Source organism: Psittacula echo, assembly GCF_963264785.1.
Source record: "Psittacula echo genome assembly, chromosome: 5".
Classification (NCBI taxonomy): domain Eukaryota; kingdom Metazoa; phylum Chordata; class Aves; order Psittaciformes; family Psittacidae; genus Psittacula; species Psittacula echo.
Genome location: NC_137739.1, coordinates 64806937 through 64813089, shown reverse-complemented (window position 1 = coordinate 64813089; position 6153 = coordinate 64806937).

Below are 6153 nucleotides of genomic sequence, written 5' to 3'. Positions count from 1 at the left end.
CTGCTGCTAAGGTCACTAAAAACTTTGCATATGTGCAGGCAACCGGAATACCTGATGATCTCACTTGAGAATTCCCTGCCCTTTTATTATAGGTCATTTACATACACTTTTTCATGGATGACCTTGGTAAGCGCATTGGAAAGCACGTGATCTAGCCACTGCCCCTGAAGACTCTGCATGCCGTGCAAAAAACGTGCATGCAGTTATACAACCCCATATTTGTGTAAAAACAGTTGATGTAAAGGCATCTCTTCTTTACACCACTTAATCTTTTATTCCTGTGGTTAACACTGGCTGTTTGTTGTCTCAGTGTTTGTAATGGTTTTTAGCTATTGGTAATTAACATCGCAAGAATGCTTAATATACAAATAATAGATTGCAGTAACCAAACATTTTCTGTGATAATGAGATTTATCCTATAGCCTCTTGATTTGCTATTACAGCTCTTGATTACCTTGGCATCCATGCAACATTTCAGACATGAAAGGAAAACTCCATGCTCCGCATATTTAGCAGTGAACTGCAGAACCAGAACTATAGGTCTGATCTGCTCATCATGGCAAAATGGCATTAAATACCTTTGGGAAGTCCCCTGTGTGTGTTTATAATACACACCCCCATGCCAGAACTCCCAGTGTTTTGTTCATTCAGCAAGGCAATTTTTCAGTTACCCCTCATGCTGCGGATTGTATGGCAATTCATGGGCAAGGCTCTGCTGAAACAGACTGTGGCTGCCTCGGCCTCATTAACAGGCTAGTTCTGTCAAGGACAGCTTGTTTCACGTCTTGCTGTGAGCTCTATTTAGAGGCTTCCCAGGCCACAGGTAGGAGCTCCTGGGCTGTGTTTGAGGGATCTGTGCTGTCGTGGGTAGGAGCACACTGCTCTTTGCTTTTCTTTCCAGCACTGCCCTGGAGACTCAACTAGCTTGATTCCCAAGTTACTGTCTTTCTGCCCGGACTCTCCCATTCACAAAATGAGGACAGTCAATGCTCACCCACCCCATGGCAGTCTTTCAAGGTGTAGTTTATTGATATTTTAATCACTGCCTTTTCATTCTTTATGAGCTCTCTGCCAAGCAGTTGCCAGAGATTAAGGTCAGGAGGGGCACTATTGCCCTTAACCTGATGTGCTGAATTAGAATTTGCCCTTGCTACCCGAGGGCAAGAACATGCATCTGTGGAGCAATTACAGAATGGGGATGAGGTTTGATTTAGGCAGTACTCACGAGGATCACATGGTACATGGAGAATTTGCTACTCAGAAGGTTTCATATTAAAATGACTCATTTTTTTGGATAATTTGAACACTTGTCTTTGTGCTTAATGACCTGAATCAATCAATTGAATATTTTGTGCTGTGTATCAGCTGTTGAAAACATGACATTTGTTTCTTTTGGGGTTTTGCATGTTTGATTTGGGGTTTTTTTGTTAAGATTGCTCCCATTCCCACTGAAGTCCATATGAGTTTTCCTAGTTGACTTCAGCCAATTCTCAGAATCAGCATTTGTACTGATGGATTTAATTGAAGAAGCCAAGTGTGTAAATGCAGTATTTGCTTGCAAGCAAGGCACCAAAAGCCTACATTGAAAAAATGTTGATCGTTTTGGGTTATCAAACCTGAAGTCCTTAGAGACAATTAAAGCAACTGGTAATTGTAGGCACTCCACATCTCAAAAGGACAGTCTTATGTTCCTCAAGATGAACTCCTTGAATGTGCAATATCCAGACTTCTTCACTTTTTCTCCATAAGCTGGAATTTGTTAGTATACATGGGATGGAGGGAATGTTGCTCAGAAATGTAATCACATTCGATCAAATGACCAGTGTTTGACCCAGTGTCTAGAACTCCATCCTTGAGAGGAATTTAATACTCTAAGCTTCAATAGCTAAAGGACACACTGCTCATACAAAAGCCAACCATGAACATCATCCCTAAGAACGTAACAGTCAGGAATTAAACACAGGTCCCAAGTCTTGGAAGGCAAACACAGGGACTGTGAGAATGAAGACCCTAGGCCCACTGTAGGAGAGGATCTGGTTCAAGACCATCTTGAAAACCTAAATGTACACGAGTCCATGGGACCTGATGAAATCCATCTGTGGGTCCTTAAGGAGCTGGCAAATGAAGTTGCTAAGCCACTGGCCATCCTATTTGAAAAATCATGGCAGTCAGGTGAAGTTCCCGACGACTGGAAAAAGGGAAATATAACCCCCATTTTCAAGAAGGGGAAAATGGATGACCCGGGGAATTACAGACCAGTCAGTCTCACCTCTGTGACTGGCAAAGTCTTGGAGCAGATTCTCCTGGAAGGCATGCTAAGGCACATGAAAAACAACAAGGTGCTTGGTGACAGCCAGCATGGCTTCACTAAGGGGAAATCCTGCCTGACCAATTTGGTGGCCTTCTATGATGGGGCTACGGAACTGATGGACAGGGGCAGAGCAGTTGGTGTCATCTACCTGGACTTGTGCAAAGTGTTTGACACTGTCCCACATGACATCCTTGTCTCTAAATTGGAGAGACATCAATTTGATGGGTGGACCACTCGGTGGATAAAGAACTGGCTGGATGGCCACACACAAAGAGTTGTGGTCAATGGCTCGATGTCCAGCTGGAGACCTGTAACGAGTGGTGTCCCTCAGGGATCGGTGTCGGGACCGGTCTTGTTCAACATCTTTGTTGCTGACATGGACAGTGGGATTGAGTGCACCCTCAGCAAGTTTGCCGATGACACCAAGCTGTGTGGTTCGGTTGATACGCTGGAGGGAAGGGATGCCATCCAGAGGGACCTTGACACGCTTGTGAGGTGGGCTGATGCCAACCTGATGAAGTTTAACCATGTGAAGTGCAAGGTCCTACACCTGGGTCGGAGCAGTCCCAGGCACAGCTACAGGTTGGGCAGAGAAGAGATTCAGAGCAGCCCTGCAGAGAAGGACTTGGGGGTGTTGGTCGATGAGAAACTGAACATGAGCCGGCTTCAGTGTGCGCTCGCAGCCCAGAAAGCCAACCGTATCCTGGGCTGCATCAAAAGGAACGTGACCGGCAGGTCCAAGGAGGTGATCCTGCCCCTCTACTCTGCTCTCGTGAGACCTCACTTGGAGTATTGTGTGCAGTTCTGGTGTCCTCAACATAAAAAGGACATGGAACTGTTGGAACAAGTCCAGAAGAGGGCCACGAGGATGATCAGGGGACTGGAGCACCTCCCGTATGAAGACAGGCTGAGAAAGTTGGGGCTGTTCAGCCTGGAGAAGAGAAGGCTGCGTGGAGACCTCCTAGCAGCCTTCCAGTATCTGAAGGGGGCCTACAAGGATGCTGGGGAGGGACATCAGGGACTGTAGTGATAGGACAAGGGGTAACGGGTTAAAACAGGGGAAGTTTAGATTGGATATAAGGAAGAAGTTCTTTATTGTAAAGGTGGTGAGGCACTGGAATGGGTTGCCCAGGGAGGTTGTGAATGCTTCATCCCTGGTGGTGTTCAAGGCCAGGTTGGATGAGGCCTTGGGTGACATGGTTTAGTGTGAGGTGTCCCTGCCCATGGCAGGGGGTTTGGAACTAGATGATCTTAAGGTCCTTTCCAACCCTAACTATTCTATGATTCTATAACTCCTTGTAGAGGAAATAAAGCTTTGCTTTCTCATTACACATCTGATTGTGAAACCCTTCTGTTCCTCATTTGTTTTCTGAAGTGTTTTATTTTCCTTGCTGGTAGAGACACTGAGAACTGATCATTATTAAGAAAACACAAGAAAGAAGATGTGTGTGTGCATGTGCATAGCATGTATACACAAGCCCAAGATGTGAGCAAGGTAACACCTGCTTTTCAGTGAACAGAATCCATGCTAGGCAGCATGGTAGTGGCCTACTGGCATGGAGACTGCTCATGCACACAGCTTTTAGTATTCTACATGAACAATAGAAAAAATGCATTAAGGCTTTGGAAAGATGCAAGAACAGTTTTACAGCACAGTCAAAAACAAATCGGCATCTTCTCATTTAAGGTGATTTGTCAAGCAACATATATATAGGCTGAGTGGTAGCTGAAGAAATGCAGGCTGTGATAGGCCTACCAACACATTTTGATATTGAAAGGAAGCATCTAATGCAAGAAACCTGAGAAGCCAGCCCAATGTCAGTGATAGCATGTGCTATATCAAGAATACTGTCAGAGGATTTGATAAGCAGAAATCCTGCTGCTTCTAGACATGCTGGGATGATTTAGATGTGGAATGAAATGTACTGCTGCAGCATCGAAGACCTAATTTCTCCTGGTAATGGAACCATGCGAGTTTTAATCCTGTTGTGAAGAAGCACCTCCTCCTGCTTCAGCAATACCCTCTGGTGCACATTCCAGGTCTCCTTGTCGTATGTCACAGAAAATGTTTGCACAAAACACTGGGGCAGCCCCTTGGATGGTGTAAATCAGCAGAGCTCAGCCATAGCATATGATATCCAGGATTTCCATATAGGTGGCACACTGATAAATGCTTTTCCTCTCCTTCTTATGCTCATTTTATGCACAGGAAGGATGCAAACGTCACAGTTTTACAGCAGTCAGAGAACTCCCTCGCTTCTTTTGCTTCACAACTTGCTACCATAGGAATTCTAATGCAAGAGCCCTAAAGAGAGCATATGGACAGTAAGCACTCCTTATGTGTTGCACATACGAAAATAATATATTTTCTTATCAGCTCACATGAAAACAGATCACGCAGAAATGATTTGTTAAAAATTACTACTATTTTCCCTGCAGTAACAGCAACAGAACAATAAGTAACAATGCTTGAATGGGTTCTATTTTACAGTGCATGGAACTCTTCCACTTTTTGGTCACAAGAGAAATAATAAAGGCATTAAAATATATGTTTCTTTTCAGAAAGTGTTGTATTGATTTTATGTAACATCTGAATCCTTTGTGTTGTAAATTACATACAGCCATATAATTTGCCTCTAACAAGAAATAGACCGAAAGAGTTGCTCAGTGAATTGTACAAATGAGCCTTTTCTCATCAGTGATCCAAGGCGTAATAAAATACCCTGCTTTTTTAGTTCCCTCTGAGAGCTGGGAAAGCTCAGTTACAGAAGCAAGTATATTCCACTGAAAGAAAAGGTGATTAATCATAGCTTGAGCCCATACTGAAAAGGAAAAATCCAGCTGGATCCATGCTTCTGTCCCAGAACCATTCAGTCTGTTCTCTAGTTTGGACAGAATAAGCTTTTTTTTTTATTAGCAACCACAAAAATGTTACTTTTTTGAAGCTAAGCTAGCAGCAGCCAATGCTGCCATTGCTCCACTTCTGCTGAAGATTAAGGAGCTAGTAAATAGGTTGTCGCTGTTTCCTAATAGTTGAAATTACAAGTCGTGGCCAATAAAAGCAAGCTGTAACTTGAAAAACTCTTCCCCAAAGTAATCTGGTCTTGCAGCAAAAGAGAATAGATGCTGGTCTAGAAACAGAGAGACTGCAAATTTAAATTTCTGAAACCTTTTTAGCTAGGAAATGAGGTAAGTAATACTGGCAGCTCTGTCAGGCCCTCAGACGTGTTTTATAAAAGACGTATCTGGAGACCAATCTTTCAGGAAGGACAAAAGAGAAAGGAAAAGAGAAGTTACTCAAGTCCACATAGACAACCTATCAGGCTCTTTTCCTGCAGGACAGGGACCATGGAAATGCAGACTACATATAGCATAGAACCCCTGGAGAATCCTGACCTAAATAAGCAGCTTTTGGGTAGTTACATCCCCTGTGTAACTGCCCCAGCACTAGCAGGCAGGTGGTAACCCCACTGCCACTGGTTTCCAATCAAGTGTCTTCATGAAATATGGAAGGAACATTTTCTGCTACAGGAACATGTAAATTTTCAGTTTATTTAGAGAAGTGTGGCATTTAAAGGCAGCCAAGGAGATCATGCTCTTCCATCCACTGATTTGGCAGCTTTTCTTTCACATTTTCTGGGAAAGTAGTGAAGAAACATGTGATGTCTTCCCTTCCCAAAGCCAAGGAGGGCTTTGACCCCAGAACTACTAGCTGCCACTATGGGGTATCAGCAGGCATCTCTCCCAGTACAGCAAGTGTTACAGTGGTCTGGGGTCATTGGAGAGCTGGACTGACTGGCTTCAGAAGATCTCGTAGCCCCAGACAAAACCTGCTCTAGGTG